The sequence below is a fragment of the Xenopus tropicalis genome, chromosome 4 (genome assembly GCF_000004195.4).
Source record: "Xenopus tropicalis strain Nigerian chromosome 4, UCB_Xtro_10.0, whole genome shotgun sequence".
NCBI lineage: Eukaryota > Metazoa > Chordata > Amphibia > Anura > Pipidae > Xenopus > Xenopus tropicalis.
Window position 1 is genome coordinate 92,588,825 of NC_030680.2, and position 22,906 is coordinate 92,611,730.

The following is a 22,906-nucleotide window of genomic DNA, read 5'->3' on the forward strand; positions in this document are numbered from 1 at the left end:
GATTCTGTTAATGCCTTTAAGAGGCGCCTGGATGAGTTGTTGAACAATCAGAATATCCAAGGCTATTGTGATACTAATATCTACATTGATTTATATGGTATTTATTTTACACTGCCTTTCACATGTTTTTCTAATGTAAATCATATTACACAGCTTGAAACATAGGCCTTTACAGTTTAGTAAAGTTGTATAGAAAATTGAGTAAAAAATGTGCCTAGCATATGCAATATTGATAAGCTAGTTTATATTTTCAAGAAATATGTGTCTTCATGCATACTATTACAAGGTACACCAGTGGTCACACAAGTTTATGACACTTATGTGGCTTCTTGCACACAGTTGCGCTCAGTGCTTCAACAACAAACATAACCAGGGTTGGACTGGGCCAGCGGGACACTGGAAAAAAACCCTGAGGTCCCTGGCCCTTATGGGCCCCGCCAGCCCAGGCTCACTCCCCACCAGCCCAAGCAAGTTGCCTGTCAGGATCTGCAGGAAGGAAGGAGGAAGTAAAAGGAAGAAGTACACGGTGCCAGGAGGGGGCATGCTGGCTAACATGGGGCATGAGTTTGGGACAGGGGTGGTGGTAGTGGGCCCTGACAGCCCGGTGGGCCCAGGACACGCCAGTCTGGCACTGTACATTACCTTATATATAAGGTACTTTTCGGTTGTGAATAGAGTTATAAAAAGCAACACATTTGCAACACTGCACAAATCCTAATGTGGGATTACTTTTCAACACAACCCTATATAATTTATTTTTATGTTTGAGGATAGGGTAATAAGATTTACAAAAGCCAACTGTACTCATAAATAACTGCTACATTACTATTCAAAAGATATTATCTAAGCACTGTTAGAATTTACCCTTTAAGTTAAACAAGAGACACCCCAAAAGGCTTTTAAAAAAGGCCTACACCTGAATGAATGAGATACGCTCGGGTGCAGGCACATGTAGCTGAAATACGCATAAAAACGTGAGATAATGCAAAGTCTCGCGTTTTTAGCACTTTTCCGCTTGCCGAAACTATCCAGCCTACACCTCGTTTGCCATCAGCCTTATGTACAGTAAAAAGAAAGAAATGATCAAGCAGAAACATTTCTAAATATTTTATCCTGCCTTGTGCTGTATCAATATGTGTTTTGCAGATCCAATCATCTTTAATTAGTTACATATTGCACATTGCTATTTGCAGACACTAAGGCCAACAGCTTCAGAATACTTTCATTCTTGGTACCTATTCTAACATTTTGTTATTCGGACTTTACAGTTTGCCTGGAGAAGAATAAAGGGTTCCATTTTGCCTTGCATTCTATTGACATACCACACAACTGTCTGATTGTTACATACAGAAAAGGTATGTCACTAACCATGAATTAAAGTGTATGACAAAATCCAATAATTACTATCTGAAATACAATAAATGTGATTGTTCATGTCCTATCCACATTTTTTTTGGTAGAAACATCACAAAACATTTGTACATGGTGGGAACAAGCCCAGAGCAGAGTATAATTGTTTTGATGAAACACATTGTAGACCTTGGTCTGACAACTTCACTTTAGAATTGTGTGATTTCCTGGACAGCAAAACCAATCTTTTATGCCCAGAATAAGAAATTATAAACCTTTTCTGCCAGAAAGCCTGCAACACATTAAAGGTCTAATTCTAAAAAAGGATTTAAGTGATTTAATGATTGCTTTTTTTGCAGCCATAGTTTACCTCTTAGATCAAAGCAAATATGTATTGAATACTTGGTGGCTGGAACAAAGTGCCACTCGGGAAACGGGGTTTAGGGCTTTGACCCCAAAGGTATTATATACAGTGGGTATATATGTATATGGGCACAAATAAAAGGCAATTTATATATTTTCCCTTGGCCCCCTGTACATTCTCAGCTGCAAGGAAGTCCTGTATTAAACACCTGCTTCACGTTGGAAATCATCTTTGCACTTAGTAAGTGGAATGCATACAGGCACCCATGGCCCATGGTAAACCTCTGCTGGCATGTGTGCTAGTTACTATTCTGGAAACATTAGCCCCTTTAGGCTAGCATATTTACCCTTATGGCTAATACATTTACTATGACAAAGTAGCACTAATGGTGCATTGTAAGCAAATGTGTGATTTTGTGTGCATGTTAGACCATATTAAGATAACTTAGATGTTTTATATTTTAAATAGCCAAAGTCACAAACTAATATAATTGTAATGTTTATTTACGGCAACTACTAAGCAAGCAGCTTTACATACACATTAGAAAATAAATGTGCACATATATATTATGTTAATAAAGGATTTACTGACTATATATATCTTCTAAATCCTGTCTGACATGTTTTAACTTCACTGAACCCAACAAAGAAATCCTATTTTGTACAAGGAATCTGGAGAGGTAATGGAGCAGAAAGGCGGAATCTATCTGCGGCCAATAATCATGCAGATTAATGCCCTTGAAAGGCTATCAAGATGGTATCATAGGGCCCACTTGCCCTGCTGCCTGGCTGGTTGCTCACTCATTACCTCCAGTGTTGGGCAGCGCTTTGATTGGATTATTAATAGTGTATCTGTTTAATCTTTCCCCCTGGCTTTAATGAACTGTCTGGCAAGTACTCACAGCTGTCATTCCTCATGTCCCTGAGCCGTCTCAGATGTTAAGATGCCATTTCCAGTAGGATGCCATCCTCTTATATTCTGTGATCCTTATGGGCAGCTAAATAATTAATTGGTAGAACCTTGTATGATTTTAGGACCAGATATAATGTAATGATTATGCAATATTATAAAAAATAAACAAGAGTTCATGTTTTTCAGATGGATTGTTATTTTACAAATTTGGTGTGCAACTCTAAGGCTTGGAATCTCATTTGCCCTATAGAAGTCAATGGAAATAAAGTATGTTAACCATAAAGGGGCTGATTCACAAAAGGTCGAAAAAAGGAATTAAGAAGCGATTTTACTGACGTTATTTATCTTGTGATGACATGGCACGCAATATATTTATGTGCTATTTCATGGCACGCAATATTAGCGCACGCTATTACGCACATAACCATTACTTTCTGAAAACTACTGTTCTGAAAATGACAGGTTCCCTGAAAACTTGAGCATTCATCACTCTAGGACGATCACATACTTATTTCTCTTCTTCACAATCTAAAAAAACTTTTTTTGCAAGGGGGCTCAGCCCACGGTCTTAAGCCACTGATCCCTATATATTGTAAAACCTCTTGTTTACTTAACTGGGGGGGGGGTTAAGTGACCACTCAAAGGTTGGTTCTCTTATGATCTGTAATTTCAGCTTGTGGGCTGGATGATGAATTCTTCAGAGAAGTACTTTAGTTTGGAGTGACAACGGCTCAGTGTATACATTTAGGAACAAAGAGTATGAAGGTTCCTTATTCTTAACTGCCCAAAAACAGTGGTATCAATGCTAAGAGTGGTTCCTGAAAAACAAGATATAAAATAAAGATATAAATAGTAAAGATAAAAAAATATAGTTATACAGAGCCTATCTGGAGCTACAAATTTCAGATCATTTAAATTCATGTTTAGATATTAGTACATGTATGGGATCCCTTATCCGGAAATCCGTTATCCAGAAAGCTCCAAATTACGTAAAGCCCGCCTCACATAGACTCAATTTTAATCAAATAATTCAGAATTTAAAAAACGATTTCCTTTTTCTCTGTAGTAATAAAACAGAATCTTGTCACTGACCCCAACTTAGATATAAATAATCCTTATTGGGTGCAAAAAGGTAATTAAAAGGTATGGAGATCCAAATTACAGAAAGACCCCATATCCGGAATACCCTTTGTCCCAAGCATTCTGGATAATGGGACCTATACCTGTATTCATTCAAAGAAATTAAGTAGGAGTTTGACTCAATAACTATATATGTGCTAAGCACAGACTTGATTCATAAACACTGAACAGGACAAAGATTGGTCCATTTGTTGACAAGTTTATTTTTTATGTGTTATTGAATTAATATAATTTCATATTACAATATTTGGCAACAATAGGGAAAAGTGTTGAAACATGAAATTTAACAGAAGAGATAAAAAATAAAGTACCTTGTCAATCTGTACCTGCCCACACACTCCAGTCCCACCCTGATTACCCTATGTCTAGCAGAGTTACTGGCAGATGCAGACCAGATGACACAGAAAGGATGATTAGATAGGAGGAACTGGTTTAATGATAAGGTATCATATATTGGTAATATACATATAGCCACAAGGAAGCCATGGAGATGGCCAGTCAAGCTGAAATTTGGACTGTAGGGATTCCATATTTACATAAAAGCTAAGAAATAAGCTGAAGGTTTTAATTCTTACATAGGAAAATGAACAGGACCCAAATAACATTCATGGATTGCTACAGTATAGAATAAAAAATAAACATTTGTTGGACTTTTCCTTACTCCTCAGTCATTACCTTTTGAATGTCTTTTGCATACACATGTACAACCATTTACATGCTACATGCTAAAATAAAATAAAAATTGTGACCCCTGTGGGAAAAATGAGATGAGATGAAATGGTGGGTTCCATACCTGTTTTTAGGAACTGAACTATAGGGGCAGTTGTGATCATGGACTCAAGTGATGCAGTTTTAGAAGAGTCATAATTACTTTTGGGTCCTGGCCCATATAAGGACAGTTGTGTCAGTAATCCTTTTATAGAAACCACATATTAGAAGCACAAGCATGACTGAAACTGCTAGGTTGAATTAAAACCACAGTAAAGAGCGGTAGATAGAAATACTTTTCAGCACTTAATATATTCATTGGAAAAATAGAAATGAAAACCTAAGATGAAGGTATAGTGCCTAAGTAATCACAAACTCTGAGGCCAGCCTTACTTGTGAGGTTTGCTTGTAATTCTGGTAAGGCCTAACTACACCACACTACACTTGCTTTTCAGGAGGAAGGAGATACTACTACTTCTATATTGGGTCTATATATATATATATATATTTATATATAAAATGTTCCTAGACATCTGAAATATATTAATAATTCTATCAGTAGTAATATGTCATATGGATGAGACCCGACCATTACTTCTATAAGCAAGTAAGGCTGTGGTAGCAGTTGAGAAGCACTGTTATGGACATCATAAGAAAAAGCAATATTCAATTCAAACATTTACACACTCAGGAATCCCTTTGACATTCATTTACCACTCTATGGCCTTGGACCAATAGGCCATTTGTGCTCCTTTTGACTTAAATGCTGCTTTTTTTGGGCCTTAGGGTTGAATGGGTCTTGTACTGTTGTTGTAGCCACCAGATAGCTCCCCAACACACACTCCTATAGATAGTTTTTGCTGTCTTCCTTTCCTTTTTGTGTTCGCCAACTTCTTTTTTGTACTCTTTATTCCTTGTCCTGCTTTGTTTGCCCTGCAATATACCTTCAGCTAAGTGATGTAACTTTCTATATCCGGCACCATTCTGTAATGCAATTTGCAGCAAGCAGAATGATCTTATCCATTCTGATTTATAAATAGAAAGAATGAGTTTCAGAAAAGATGCAATTAAAAAAGGTGAGAAATGCCATATATTATTAAACAGGCAGAAACCGCTCTGGCGTTATATTTAATTCAAAATCGAAAAGGCAGCAGGTTGTATGATTCATCTTCGGAATACATGGCTGATAGAGCTGTGCTAGTGGAAGCCAGGTCATGTATAAAATTAAAGGAGGTCTAGGCTTTTAACTGAGCTATTCCTGTTTGGAAGGAAACAAGCCTCCTCCTCTCCTTCAGGAAATGAGCATGGAACCATTTATTTCATAAGTGATTTTAAAGTGCAAGAATGAGTTTTTTTAATTATAATTTTTTTGTAACATATTAAATATAAAATATATAAATATTTGTAACATATTCTTTTGGAATACATTTAAGATTCTTTTTAGTGGGGATTATACAACGTTTATTTTATAGACCATTTGTGGATTCACAAGCCAAGGGTACTCATACTGTATATATTAGAGCTTGAATGCTCTACTTTTTTATCTTTTAGATTAGACTAAGGAGTCATATTGTGTACCTACCAGTTATGTACCCACCAGTATTGCCATGCCGAGTATGAAAGTTTCGGATTCATTCAAACTTCGGTATCGTGACTTTCCTTGGGCACAGCAGAAAAACATGTAATGCGGCAAAAAACTGAAAAATAGGTGTGATCAGCCCCCTCTGAACAAACACGAATATGGTGCAAAATAATCACATCACATCGCAATGCTCCCTTGCAAAGCGATTTTATGCAAAGTAGGGTGTCTTTATATCACTGTACTATTAAGGCTGCTTATACTACACTTACATGTTGTTAGCTAGAGTTTATTATGATCATAAAGGAGATAGTTTATGATAACCCTCAACATCCTAAAGCACACTATAAAGGTTTGATGGCTCTGCTGACTTCACAGTTCCCTATATTATATATTTATCTTATATATAAGATATCTATATTAATAAAGAGTAGGAGGTAGGCCCACAGGTACTTTCCATTCCATTGCTTAAAAATCTCCAACACTGAGTTTTTGAAAAAAAGGACCACTATACCTTCATTTTTATTTTACATTTGTATTTTGTATTTGACGATAGTAAGAGTTATATTCATAATGAATGGCCTTTTGGTTTGAAGTGGCTGAGTTTGAGATTTTAGTCAGGTACTCAGGTTAAATTGTTTCTGATAAAAATGATCATAGTGTTGAATGTGATAGGGGTTTGGGCTGGAAGCTTCACTGGGCAGACAATGAATGAAATGTATCTGCAAAGTGCTGCAAAATATCTTGGTGCTATATGAAGATGTACTGGACTTAGTAAAATGCAGTGCAGTACAGGTCTTATAAATTTAGAAGAGGGCAGGCTGCAAACTGGAAAAATACAGGTGCAAACAGTAAGGTCTTTTGCAGCCACCCCTGTGCCAAAATGGCTCACTAAGGGGCAGATTTATTAAAGTACGTTTGGTCCAAATCCGACTTTTTTTGTACCTTGCGTATTTTCCACGTGTACTGTGTGTCAAAAATAACGCAACAAAATCGTATTGCCATGCCGAGTATGAAAGTTTCGGATTCATTCAAGCTTCGTTATCGTGACTTTCCTTGGGCCAGGTTGGAGCTGCACAGTGCCATTGAGTCCTATGGGTGGCTTCCAAAATCATGCACAGAAGAATCAAAGTCGGAACGGTTTTCCCACCGTTTACGATTGTTCTATACGAAAATTTCATGAGTTTCGGATCACCAATACAATATTATCGTGACTATTCCTATTTTTTCGTAAGCATTTTCGTGATATTTGCGATCATCAGAAATTATCGTATCTTATCCTAATTTTTCCCATTTCAGGAACTCGTACTTTGATGAATGTGCCCCCAAGACTTGAGTCCCCCTGATAGGGCCGTACTTAGGCTTACCCTATCATTCCTATTACCTTGTGTGCCATTTTGACTTACAATTAGGGACCACTGGTAGGTAGTGATGGCCGATTTTTTTCAGCAGGCACGGATTAGCAGTGAATTTCCCCATTTTGCCATTGTCGAATTGTTTTGCACAAATTCGCAGCAGAAAAACATGTAATGTGGCAAAAAACTACTGCATTCACTGAAAAATAGGTGGGGTCGCATCAAAATGGGCAAGATTGTGTCAAAATAGGAACGGTCGAAGTGAAAGTTATGCACAGCATAAAAACACCTGCGTTTCGTGAATTATTCTCCGTTTCATGCTTTCTTCATTTTGCTAATTTTGTGGCAAAAGGAAATGGGACAGATTGGCTCATCACTACTGGTGGGTGCAGGAATGCAGTGGGTCCCTGTACTTACCCCCTGCCCTCAGGGTCGAACTGGGGTGTGAAGGGCCTACCGGGGCTCCCGTCCCAGGGGCCCTGCAGGTGCACTCAGCCAGATGTGTCCTCTAACCCCCCCGTAGGGGCCCCACTAACCCCCCTCGCAGGGCCCCCACCTGACGTCCTCCCCCGGAGCGCATAAATTTGACACGTCAGGGGAGGAGCGTTCAGGAGGGGGACCCCCGGCAAGAGTCGGGATTTTTCCCGGTGTCCCGGCGGCCCAGTCCGACCCTGCCTGCCCTATCGCAGCCTTTAATGCAGTGCTGCATTGTGCCTGCAGAGCTGTGCCTTGAACCTTGTACTTGATTCAGAGCAAGGTGCAAAGAAAGCAGGAACAAGACACGGAAAACAGGAGCTTGGAACCAGCAAGATAACAAGAATAGACACAGGAACAGGGAACACAGCGGCAGGGTCACAGGAAACACTTAATGACCAAGCAAGGGGCAATGGTCAGGGAAAGGCTTATAAAGGGTGAAGATTAGAAGATAGGAAACACATGAGGATAATGAGGTGGTTAGAGGAAAAGGAGCAGACAGAGAAGTAGAAGACAGAAAATAGAAGAATCAGACAAAGTCAGCCCAAAATGCCTCCAGTGGCTCAAGAGGCAAACGTACGCTGCCAGGAACACCCTAAGTGGTGTTCGAATCCTCACTGATCCTGACAGATGCCAGCTTTTACACAACAATAGCAGGCTTATAAAAATGGCTCCAAGAGTTGAACTTTATCCTCACTTTAATCTGTATGTGGCTTGAACTATCCTAAACCTGTGTCCTGGTGTGTAACTTCCTCAGCTCATCTTCCTGTTGTGTCAACTGAGGAGCAGAGGAAGCACTTGGAATATAGTGACTAAAATTGGCAATGGCAGATGTAATAGTGCAGGAAAAGCCATAGGGATATGCATGGATAGTTAATGCGGCTTTAAGCAGCATAATCTGGATACTGGATTTACACATTACCCAAAGATATTAGAGGTACAGTAGATTTCTGAAACTAAGCTAAATAGTTATGTAAAGTCATTTAAGTGTAAAAACATAGCAATTAAATTGAGCTATGTGCCATATATTCTTTATGTGAGAACAAGTCTTTCTATAAATGTAACAGTTTAATAGGTACAGCCATGTCCGTATGCTTATCCTTTACAGGGCACAATGTATACTATTGCTTTTATCCCAGGTATAGGGAACTGACGAACCTGAGAGGTATGTTTCCAGCTTTGTCAACTCAAGCAATAAGTGAGTAGTTAATAATAAAAGGATACATACTATAATCACAGTAAAATGAGTTTGCATCATTTCTGTTATTGTATTAGGTCTACGGTACATAAAGTATTTTGTTAATGAGAAAGCAGTTGTAGTTGTGTACATTAAGATCATACATTAGCCCACACAGTACACCATGAAAAATGGCTGACTGAGACCAAAAAGATTAAGAGCTACTAGGGATGCTTTTCCTATCTTTCCCTATCAATCCTCACATTCATAGGGCTGTTGTACCTCTGTGCTGCTAGTAAGCTCTCTGGATAAAGTGCATTGTTTTTAGCTTACTTCTATGTCAGGTTTTAGCCACCCACTGTAATAAACCTGTTTCAGTATGTATCATACTATGTTTATATGAAATATATTGAATATGTTTCATATTACAGGTATGGGATCCATTATCTGGAAACCCATTATCCAGAAAGATCCAAATTATGGTCTCCCATAGACTCCATTTTAATTAAATAATTATGATTTTTAAAATGGATTTCCTTTTTCTCTGTAATAATTACGGAAAGACCCCTTACCTGGAATACCCTTGGTCCTGAGCATTCTGGATAATAGGTCTTATACCTGTACTTAATAAATATGATGTAACTAGTTTTAGCTTATTACAGGATATTATTATGGATAAGGTGATGTAAAAAGTGTGCAATGGCATAGGAAGCAATCCAGACAAAGTAAAATTTCAGCAATTTGACCCTTCAGTGTGAGATCTACTAAATTTAAAAACTATAGTCCAGACCATCAGTACAGTTTAAAAGACAGTCACGCTCTCACACAGCAGTGTATAGATAAATAATGTCCCTTTTATCCTAGCTGGAGATAGTTAGAACGCTGGACTCCAACAGCCAGCTAAAATATGTCTTTAAATTGCACTTTATAATGGCATTCAACTCACCCACGCAGATAAAAAAAAACATGCCATTCCCTGTAAATCCATGCAAAATCATTACATTCTCTTCATAAGTAAAATATTATCAGAAATACATATTGCTGGGTCACTGAGGGTATTTAAATGAATTGCCGTTAGTTTAATGATATGACTGCCGTGTTGCAATAACTAAACAAACACAAACTCCTCTTTGATATTTACACTCACCATTGCTTTCTTAATTTATGTAAAATAAACTGTGCTTTTCAAACTTTTCATTGCATTTTGCGTGTTTTGAGGTGCAAAAATCAAACATTAAAGCAGTCATTTTGAGTAGAAAACAAAAGGATGAATAAAATTGAATTGAAAATAACTTTCATCCACCCGAAAAAATATTGTTACAACTATTTTGACACCATGGCCATCTGCCTCAACTAATTCAGTCACACAGACCTAAAAAAGCCTTACGGTTACTCCATACTAAATAGAACATGGTACATCTCTCAAAGCGGGTACAAGCAAAGGAGTAAGTACAGAAGAAGCAGACCCTGCAGTTGCAGTGGGGGGGGGGGGGCAGGAGACTAATAAGCCCAGTAAGGCCATAATTAATAAGATATTTTAGTATATCTTGGTAGAGTAGATCAACGTACCAATGATTTGGGGCTCTAAATTGAATATGCTGTGGGCCCCTGTAAAATCTAGTTACGCCGCTGGATGCAAGGGTTAACTGGTCAATAGGAAATGATGGGCCCCTATAGACACCTTCACCAGACATGAGAATGCATTATATAAAAGTAGTAGAATAAAGAAACTGGGTGTGACAATGGGGAGTCCTGGAATACATCTGGGAACGAGTATCCATGAGCCATGGCACTAGATTTTTGCTTATCAGATACAAATCAGTCGCATACAGTTCAAGCAAATACGGCATCTGTTGTTTTGGAGTGCAGGCTCCAACAATTTGCTGATGGCAAAATGCGGATATTCGCTGCTAATCCATGCCTGGCGAAAAAATTTGCTGATCACTAATTGTAGTACATACAATGCTTCTCTAAAACTGAAGACTTGCCCTTTGGAATATGCAACTTTTTCCCAGCATGCAACATGACGCATTTGAAATTTTGTCATGTACCCTGCTATAAAGCCAGACTTTCTTATTCAGACCTAATGCCAATTATCATCCAGAATAAGAAACAAATGTAAGCACATAGTTCTGCTGTTAAAAATAACACTAAAATAAATAAAAGAATTCCAGATATAGAAGACTTGGAAAAAATACCTCTCTAGGACTAATTTTCTAAAATTAGCTCCATCAATGGATAAACTAAGCCTTCTGTTTGTGGCCAAAAGGAGTGGAAAGCCTTGTGGTTAGGTTGTTACGCTTCAGTGGTTATTTCCAACCAGCTGAGTGCTGGACACTGGGCCCAGTAATATCACAGCACATGCTGACTACACACACCGAGAAAGGAAACTGAAGGCAAAATAACCAGGTTGGCAGAAGGCTGAGCAATGCTGGGTTCTATAATATCTATGCAATTAGCAAAAGCTGCATACCTTATAATGTTATATGACTGAATTCTGATTTTACTAGAAAACATCAGTGATTCTTGAATTTAGGTATAATAACCCTTTGGCTTTTAGGATAACTTTGACATCCCACTGATAAACCTGTAAGCAACTCACAGAAGAGTGTGTGAATAGTAACACATAACCATCACTACTCCCCAGACATAAAGGCAAGAGCCTTACACCTCACTTACACCTCTCTCTAAACTAAATCACAAAAAGTATTTTAAAACTGTTTAAAGGAGTAGTTCACCTTTATATTAACTTTTAGAATAATGTAGACTGTGAAATGTGAATGTGAAACAATTTGCAATTGGCCTTCATTTTTCATTTTTTTATGGGTTTTTGTTATATAGCGTTCTGTTCAGCAACTCTCCAGTTTGGAATTTCATATGGTTATATATGCTCATATAGTTGTTAGGGTCTTATTTGGCCTAGCAACTGATTTGAATGAGAGATGAGAATATGAATAGGATATGGCCTGAATATAAGTAATAAACAATAATAAAATTGTGGCCTCACAGAGCAATTGCTTTTTGGCTGCTGGGGTCAGTGACCCCCATTTGAGAGCTGCAAAGAGGCAGAAGAATAAGACAAATAATCCAGAAACTAAAAAAAAAAATAATTAAGTTCAGTTGCAAAGTGGCTAGGAACAGAACATTCTATTACATACGAAAAGTTCATTTAAAGGTGAACCACCGCTTAAAGCTTAAAATTGAACTTGAAAAGCTGAACAATTACTTCACCGTATTTCGTAACACTACCGTACTTTATTGAGTTCTTTATACCGAGTCTCCTGCCATTTTCATACATATATATTATTTCAGATAAAACACCATTAATGTTAAGCCAATCAGGGTTCATTTAAGATCACAAAGTGGAGTGAAAACCTCAAAACAGCATCTTTACATGCTCCTTTTATATTCACACGCACACTAATATGCAAGTCCTGCTTGTTTTACTGCAAAAGGTGCAAAGTAAGTACTGGACCCAAGGGAACCTAGAATTTACACTTGTTCTTCTAGGCTTTCTTTTTTGTGTTGCAACCACACATGTGACTGAGGGTGCTAAATTGCACCTGGACTGGTACATTATTATTATTAACATGTATTTATAAAGTGCCTACATATTCTGCAGCACTTTAAAATTAATTGGGTTTATACATTGAACATACAGAATTACATACAAAGCAACCTATAACAGATACAAGAGGTGAAGAGGGCTCTGCCTAAGAGAGCTTACAATCTATAAGGAAAAGGGGTTGGGGACAAGGTATGATAAGAAGTAAGCAAGGTGAGAGCTGTAGCACAAGGTATTGCATTTAGTAGCACACTAAAGTTGCTAACTTAAACAAGGGTAAGCTTCTCTAAACATAGGAAAGAATTTCAGAGAATTTAAGTTTTAGTGTACTCTATTGTGCGGTACTGGTTTTCTGGGGCACTGACTGAACTGGGGCAGATTGTGTGTACATTTTGCAGTTGTACTTGAATTCATAAACAAGAATTTTAGTCTTAATTCTTTTAGGCCATGGCCTATTGCAAGAAATTATATATATATATATATACAAGGAAGAGTGGAGCACACCCTATAGGGATACAGACGCCTTGGGTGCTGGCTAAAAATGAGGGAATATATGGACAGAGAGCCGCACACACAAGGACTTGGCAATAAAGTGAAAAATTTATTGAATTTATTGATTTTTTTCAATAAATTTTTCACTTTATTGCCAAGTCCTTGTGTGTGCGGCTCTCTGTCCATATATATATATATATATATATATATAAAGATAAATGAATCGCCGGCACTCATGTTGCCTGGGTGCAGAGTTCAAAAAGTGCACAAAACAAAAAATGGAAGCCGCACTCGCAGGACTTATACAAAACAAAAAATATACTTTATTGCCAGAAAGGTGAACTAACGTTTCGGCTGTTACACCAGCCTTTGTCAAAGTTGTCCTGCGAGTGCGGCTTCCATTTTTCGTTTTAAATATATATATATATATTTAGATATATATATATATATCTCCTACTGTCCCTTTACAGTAGCTAGGAAAGTACATTTTTTTTTTATTAATTATCTCTCTTAATATTTGCACTAGACAAAGAAAAGTAAAAAAACAAGCTGAAGGTACAGAGACAAGGGTAGTTTTGGTATATAAGACAAAGTCAGATGCAGGCGGAGGTCAATAAGATCAGCCAGAAAGAGAGTAAAAAGACTGAGTCAAACACAGGTTCAGTACACAATTCCAGACCAAACCTACTAAGAATGGGAAAAGGAATAATTACACACCAGGAAGGAACAGGAAATAGAACACATAGATTTACACATAGATTTACACACAGAAGAATCATGAACGAAAAATACATCAACATGTTGCAGAGGAGCACCAGTATTAAGATTTAAATTCTACACCTTTAGCTTTTCCATTTTCCTCTAGTTCTATAAATGTCTGTGACACATGTGGTTTGGGTGCTCATGTGGTCTATTTGAAGTTTTAGTGTAAAAAAAAGGCATATTAAAAGCTTATGAGTATTGTTAGGATTCCACTACTAACTTATAGCACACAACCAGAAATAGCTATGAAAGGTGCAATAAAGAAAAAAGAATGAGTGTGGTATCCAATAAAAATATTTTGATGAAAACTAAATGGAAAAAGCATCTTAAACACCATGACAGCCTATGAACCTTCCACTTCAGCCTCTGTAGCCAAGTTCTCTGATCAAAGAGCACACTTTCTAAATAAATAGATGATACATGCTTAAAGGTATTATGAAGAATAATTTTCTGAAAAGGTAAGCTCTCTTTACAATTAGAACAGAAAAATCTATGGTTTTTGTTATTTCTTAATCTAAACACTGAAAACAGAGAAACTGAAGCTACTCCATGTTTGGCAGATAATGGATTCCTGCCAACAAAACAGAAGTGAGTGGGGGAGGGAGTAGTGAAGGAAGGGACTTGTATGCTGATAATATAAGTATCTACAAGGATGAAACATGAACTGCACTATCAATATAAGAAACATTTGGATAAGTTTGATGCCTAAGGGGAAGGTATGCAGTGATGACAGGAAGATAAGTGAGATCAGAGAATCATTCAGTCCCTTTTAGCCAAGCAAAGCAACTAGATAGTATAACCCTGAATTCTTCATGGACCAACTCCTGCCTGTTTACTGCTCTGACCATGTCACAATATCTTAATACAATTTTGGTGGCTAATTAACAACACAAACCTCACAAACACTCAGCCTTGACAATGCTAACCTCCGGGAAATGCCTTGGATTTATCTAGGGCCACAGTCCATAGGGCCAAAAGATTATTATTCCGGGGACACACTCTGCCTGGGAAGGACAACATCAACAATCTGATGAATAAATCAAACCTGATTGACATCTGCCCGATTTTTGTCCAGATATCGGAGGGCCCCATACATGGGCAGATAAACTGCCAAATCTGTCTGAAGGGGCCCAATCAGCAGTTTATCAGCAGATTAAATCTGCCTGTGTATGGCCACCTTTACTAGGGAATCATTAGACACCAATTTTTACTTGGGTCTCCAGCTGTACTTGCAGCTTTAGCTTATATACAAGTTTTTCAAAAGGCAAAGTGACAGCAAATTAAGTTGTCAGGTATTCCATGTTAATGCAAACTTTTGGCGGAACGCTGTAGAACGCTGTAGAACTATACAACAATGGATACAAAGGTATATACATTTCTAATTGGGCCAAATACTGACAATCAGGATTAGAAAACTAAAATGGGCATACAGTTCCCATCAAGTTATAAGTCAGGTAGGGCTATCCTTTAGCCACATACACATAGGGGTTTATTTATCATGATGTGTAAAAAGTGGAGTAAAAGATTACTGGTGATGTTGCTCATAGCAGCCAATCAGATGCTTTGCTTTGATTTTCTAACTGTTGAAATCTAATTGCTGATTGGTTGTCCTAGGCAGATAAATATACCCCTTATTACGCTCATTAAGCTGCTTTTAGTTTGTGGTATCTTTCTGAAACTAAAGGCATTATACTGTTATACTGTATATTGTGCTTGATAGTCAGAATCCATTTTTAGGGGTAAAGCTGAGGACTGAAGTTGAGGATCCTAAATACATGAAAGTGTTATGAACCATGTGATCTAAGAAATCGTAACTAAATTTGTGAATGATAGTATCAGAACACATAAGGAGGTTTTTATTAACATACCTGTAAGTGCTCCAAAATGGAGAACAAATATCAACACAGTTCAATAAGGTACATGTGTTAATATGTCCAAACATGCTACTGCATTTACAAATTATTCAACCCCTTGCAGGGGCCCCTGCCCAATGTCCTCCCCTGAGCATGCGTAAATTTAACACAGGGCTGGAACTAGGGGTAGGCAGAAGAGGCGCCTGCCTAGGGCGCAACAAATGGGGGGCGCCTAGGGCATCCAGTTGGATTGGCCTGCCCCTGATTTAACATGTCAGGGGAGGAACACAGTTGGCTGCAGGAGCGCCGGCAAGAGTTGGGTCTGGGTCGCTGAGGCCCTCTGGGTTTTGTCCTGGTGGCCCAGTCCAACCCTGCTGAGCCCTTCAGGAATACAAAAATCATGTGAAAAAGGCTGCATTATGGGTAAAAACATGGCAGTTTGTGTCAAAAATTGCACTTTGCACACTTTGATGACACCTATAGTGTACATTCCTCACAATACCGTGTGCAGTAGATTTGACAAATGCTTGCATTTCCTGGGATTCGTTAAAAGCTGCAGTAAAAATGCAAAAATATTTGGAAGAATGCTCTTTGAAACCTTGAATTGTCACTATTTATTAAGCACTATTTATCAAGCATTTTATTAAAATACTGGAAATTTTCAGCCTGATTGAAAATAAATGGAACAATGTAATTTTTGCTTCTGTGCAAATTTTGTTCCATGAATAAGCTAGTGCTTAAACTGCAGCTTTTTTGTGTGTATTTTATAGGCTAAATAATAAATCACATTTTTTTGCATTCACCAATGAATTCTTTCTTTTAATTAATAAAATAAATGTCTGATTTAAAAATTGGAATTTCGACTCTTGAAGTTACCGGGACTGGCTTATTTGCTGCCCCAAGTAAATTCTGGGGTGCTGCTGTATGAGGTGCATTTCTCAACTCGTCTTATGGCAGATAGCGATGAGAGAATTTTTTGGGCAGGCACAGATTCACGGTGAATTTCTGTATTTCCCCATTGGCAAACTGTTTTGCAAAAAACTGCGAAAAATTGCCATGGAAAAATTCATCACACATCAAAAAAACAGACGCATCAAAATGGGTGCAGCCGCGTAAAAAAAAGTGGGTGACAAAAAAGTTGCACAACAAACTCATTTCATGGATTTTTTCCGAATTTTGAAGTGAAATGGGACAGATTCGCTCATCACTAATGGCAGCACCGCCCGAGCAGAGAAATACCAGATTGTCCATATTTCCATAACTGATAGGTATATATTTCAAGCAAACAAATGTTAAGAAAGTTGCTTTCCTGTTTAAAATGTGCCTTTAAGAGCAAAACAAAGACAGAACTTGCCTAAGCCTAACACGTTTTTATTGATTGCTTTTACTAAGAATTCCTGTGATACATTCATCATAGCCCAAACAGTAGTTTTTGCTCACAGGTTTACATTTAGGTTTTAGATTTCAAAAATCCTTAAATATTTTAAAAGGGCTTTGGGAAGTCAGGCTGCACATTCAAGGTTAGTTTGAAATATGATAGTGATCTAGTTTTTTCCCCAGAAACAGCTGGTTTCTAGCAAACCTGTGCAGGGGGCATCCCTTGAGGCTAGAAGAGAGGAGGTTACATCTTATTGCTCTCTAGCTAAACCCCCACAATTTGTGGCTGCAAAAACTTTTTTTGTAATCTGAATTCCAGTTTAAGAGTCTTGCTCTCTGATGTTGGCTAAAGACTGTCTGATGCAAAGTCTTGCAAAGACTGTCAAACCACTTTCAGTTCTATTACCAGTATGAGATCTGTTAGCTAGAATGCTTGGGACCTGGCTTTTTCTGTAATTTGTATTACCATACCTTGAAAATATCTTCTTTTTAAATAACAGGAAGACCAGTTCAAAAGATACTAAGGGGCAGATTTATCAAAACACGAGTTCGAATCCCGAATGGGAAAAATTCGGATTGCAAACGAAAATTTCTGAAGATCGCAAATATCACGAAAATGCTTCTGGAACAGCGGCAAAACCGATCCGATTTTTTTGCGCTAAAAATACAAAAAGTCACGCAAGCGTCGAAAAAGTCGTGCATGTGTCGAAAAAGTCGCGCAAGGTACGGAAAAGTCACGGAAACTACGCTGATTACGAAAAAAACGTGTTCGGACGCATTCAGAGCATTAGTGGATTAGTAAATGTGCCCCTAAGTATATTCCGTAATATCGTTAATCCAGAGTATTTATTGGAGTTATTAGGTTTTGATTTGGGCAAAAATGTTTACCAACTTGCTAGGCAATTATGTTCTATAATTGAGAGCACAGAGCCCTGTCAGCCTGACTGTATAAAGATTTCTTGCTGGATTTCTAGAGGAGCAAAACCATAACTTCACACATCCTCTTAGGGGCAGATTTGTTAAGACACGAACGCTCGGAGTGTTCATTCGAATTCATTCGTATTTTCGTGTCTTGCGCGACTTTTTTGACGCCCGTATGACTTTTTTGTACGGCCGCGTAACTTTTTCGTATGTTTACGCGAAAAAATCGTAAAGGTTTTCCTGCTGTTTACAATCGTTTGGTATGAAAATTTCGTGACTTTCGGATTGCCAATACGATATTATCGTAACTAATACGATTTTTTTATAAGCATTTTCGGGATATTTGCAATCTTCAGAAATTTTCATATAGAATCCGAATTTGTCCCATTCGAGATTCAAACTCACGTTTTCATGAATGTGCCCCTTATAGTCAACGGCAATAGGAATTGCTGGAACATATAAACTTGCTCAGAGATTGCATGCAAACATTTGGTTGCACCAAGGCCATTCCTGTCACTTTGTCACCTTGCCTCAGGCGGCAGTGAGCGGCCAGGTTACCAGGGGCAGCAAAAAGCCACTTTTTTAAAAACAAAAATTCTCTGTACTAGTGATGTGGTCCCTTCTGGACACTAAAGATCTGACGCTAAAGTTGTAAACACAGAGTAAGAGATAGGGGATAGCAGCCCCAGAATCGCCACTGGGTTCCACTCCACCCCCTTTAACTTTTAACAAGATAACAGATACATGCAAATTTCTATATTACTTAGGTCAGTTCCACCATACTACCTGGGCAGTGACCCATGGCAACCAATCAGATGTTTCTTTTCATTGTTTAACTTGCCATTGACTGAGAAAAGCCATTCACTGATTTGGTTGCTATGGGTTACAGGTGCAAATGTGCCCAGTATTTATAAATGAACCCCAGTCATTATGCAGCATGCAACAGTGCCTCAATGGAAAGTGGTTAACTACAAATGATCAGATGTCTTAGCAACAACCAGGGCTTGGGCCTCAAATGGGACCATTTATAGAGAAAGAGTGAAATTATCAGAGGTTGTTCACGTTAAAACAAACTTTTATTATTATGTAGAGAATGATATTCTAAGAAAAAGTGCAGTTTGTCTTTTTGTCATTTTTTAATTATTTGTGGTTGTTGAATTATTTAGCTTTTTGTTCAACAGCTCTCCAGTTTGGAATTTCAGCAGCTATCTCGTTGCTAGGGTCAAGGTTACCCTAGCAACCAGGCAGTGGTGTGAATGAGACACTGAAGGTGTATTTTCGGAGAGACTGACTGTGTATTTTCAAGCAATTATTGCTTATACAGTATGTGAATATGATTAGCATGACCTGTTATTGGATGAACTCTGTGACCAGCAAACCCACCAGTGTGACCTCATCCACCAGTGGAATAAATACTGCAAATGTTTAAAGTTTGCACCAGTGCAGTGTATGTAAAAAATCCTGATAATGAAAAAGTCCTATTCCTATTTATGCAAATTGTTTTTTATTTACAACTTTCATTACATTTCCCCAAAGTGCCCTGCTCAGGAATGGCCCTCTGGCAGCAATACAACTGCTGTATTAAGGAGTTTGCCTTAATAACAATTTTAGCACTTACTAACAGCAAGTACACATACAGTTTATATCTGTATTAAAATACAGGTAGAAAAAGACCTTTCAGAAAGAGACTTTAGAGTTAATTCTCTAGCAACTTGGACTTTGGACTACATCCCATTTCTCTGTGGCTGTTTCCATTTTCTGCCATTTCTACATCCCCTCCTTTCCCCTCCCCACCTTTAACTTGGAATCAGGCCTGGTAAAAAGTTACAAGCATACAACAAGAACCATCTGAAAACTGCTATTTGTTTGAGACATAAAAAAGACAAATCTGAATGTGAATTTCCGCCTTTTTTATAGCATTTTCCTGGAATAGAGACTCCTCCCATAATTAACTTACCCTCAACCACCCTCTCTGCACTATACTAATCTTCATTTACCATAAAGGGGTGCAGAGGTGATTTATTTGCTGTTAGACATTAAACCTGGAAGTAAATGCATACACATACTGCAATTTGATATAAAACTAAATAAAAGGAAAGACAGTTGGCAAATTCAAAGATGTAAAGGCACCTTTATAATGGTCCAGGTGCAAACGGCTACAGAAGTAGGAGCTGCAAACTTATTGCCCATAGAATGCCATACATTTTGTGCAAACTGCTCTGTGTCTTATGCCACACAAAAAGTCCACAGGCCCCAAGTATCAGTGGCACAATGGAGCTTTGTCCTTCAGCAGTTGTTAACTACAGGGTGCCGGATGTACCTGGCATCAATGGGCTCTCATACTGGCTTTATGGTCCACTCACATGTGTGCCATTACATGGTGGGGGCAATTTGCTCCAGCCAGAGGCATAATGAAGGCTCAAGTAAAGACCATTGGTCAGATTTAAAAAGAGGAATTCTTTGAGTGGTACAATCTAAATCTTGACCTATACTATTGCAAGACAGTAAAGTATAGAATCTTGTGAGGAGGTTAAACAAATGGGTATTAACTGAAGAATATCTGTTCAAGCAGTCTGTCAGCTAGAACCTCTGTGTTATCAGCAGCAACATGAGGTGATGGGTATTAAGGTTATCCATATGTAAGTACAAGTGAGCCAATTAGAAAGACATAGTAATTATGACGTATTTGCGTGGAGCATGGTAGGTTATTTGTGGCTTATTATATGTACGTAAAAGGACTTTATCATAGACACATCACAAAATTTGCAATACAGCTCAATATTAATATGTAAAGAGATGCTCACTGGGCAGGAAGCAATGCTGCTTTACAGCACTGGGGGCCTGAGGTAGATTTTGACCTCTTGGTTTTGGGTGGGTTTCCTCCTTATACTTAGGGGCCATAGACTGTAAGCTCAAATAGGGCAGAGACTGATGTGAATGATGAACAAGCATTTGTGGGGCTGAACTTGATGTAGTTATGGACTTTTTAATCTTATACAAATGGAAAAATAATCCAGTAATTAGGAGTGAATAAGGCAATGCGATGGCAATGATATGTCCCTGCATCTCACCAAAAAGTAATACAGGCAGGTTAAACTTTTACTTTTACATGTTAAAGATTTGTATTCCTTGAAATAATATTTTAAGATGCATTACAAATACTGTATAATGGTGCATGCCCTGCATGTACATGTGAAGACTCAGAGGATAATAGAGCAAAAAGACCTAGGCGACATCTGCAAAGGCATTACCGTGATTTAATGCCCATTAATGCACAATACAAAATGGCAAGCAGGTATTAGAAACATATTTATTGCACTGCACTGACGTGGTTGGCTCTGTGAGCCGCTGACATCATCCTGACATCCGACAAAGGGCATTCACAGCACTCAACACAAACAAGTCATATCTAATTAACATCTATCACACTGGGACAATAAGCCAACTGAACAGCAATCATCAATCAGAAACTTACTTAGTAGGGATTATAACCATCCCTAAAACATGGCTTTCATTATTGAAGTGATAGCCAGTACCAACAAACACATCTACCACTGTGGCTGGTGGATGTCAGTGAGTATTCTGCTACAGTTACTTATGTGACATAACTTCTAGTTACACTGATGACTGCAGTGGCTTTTATGTTAATTCATTTTGCAGCACAACACTGTAAAACAAAGACAAGGGGGCCGATTCAATAAAGTGCGAAATAACCTGCGCTATTTATAGTGTGCGGTAAAAATGTTGTCGCGTCTAAATTATCGCGTCTTATCGCACGATTCACTATAAGCATACTTGCGCTATTTTACGCGCGATATTGCATGCGTTATTTAACTCGCGAAGACTATTTCCATGCGGTATTTGACGGTACATGCGCTAAATAACGCACGCGAATAGTCGCCGCATATAAATATTAGCTTAGAAATAGTGTATATAAATTGCCGCCGCATATAAATGGTAGCATATAAATGGTAGCATATAAATAGTAGATGCTTATAAATAGTAGCCACTAGTGATGAGCAAATGTGTTCTGGTTATCTTTAGTGAAAAATTAGCAAATCTTTTGAAAGATCCACGAAACGGCAAAAATGTTGGGCGGGCAAAAAAATTGTTGCCCACGGCTAATATTTTTTGACGCCTGTGTCAATTTTTGGACTTGTGGTGAATTTTTGCGTGTCGAATTTTTTCATGCGTTTTGCCATTGGCAGATTGTTTTGCGAAACGCATGAAAAAATTTGCCACAGAAAAATTCGCCGCACGTCCAAAAATTTGCTGCGAATCCATGCCTGACGAAACATTTCATCACTTGTAGCCGCATATAAATAGTCGTGCGATTAAACTCACGCCATGTTAGTCATACACGCCAATACTTGCGGAAAATTACTGTATTAAAAATGACCATTTCCCTGCAAACTGGAGGCTGCATCACTCTAGGGGAAACACATACTTGAATAAATCACACTGCAAAGTCCATATTTTATTGCCAAAAGCTCATTAACTGTACTTTTCTATAATTATCGCCTGCCTCAAGTAGGTGTTAATTTTCGCATAGCCTAATGCGATATTTAGCGCGCCTTACTGTTTGTGAATCATGCAATCGTATTCTTTTCTGTGCTTTCTTGCATTCTTTTGATGTGTGCGACAATTTTTTGACGCACACAACAGTTTTTATTGACGCGTCATTGTTTTTATGCACGCAACAATTTTTATTTCATATAATACGCCAATGCTGAATCCATGCCTGCTGAATTATTTCACCCATCACTAATCCCCATTCCTGGCCCTCCTGTCTATTATTTGGTCCAGCCTCTATGACTGCTTTATGGTGAATGAGGGAACCGCAGATTGTTGCATTTAGTCTACAGCCATTATTACTC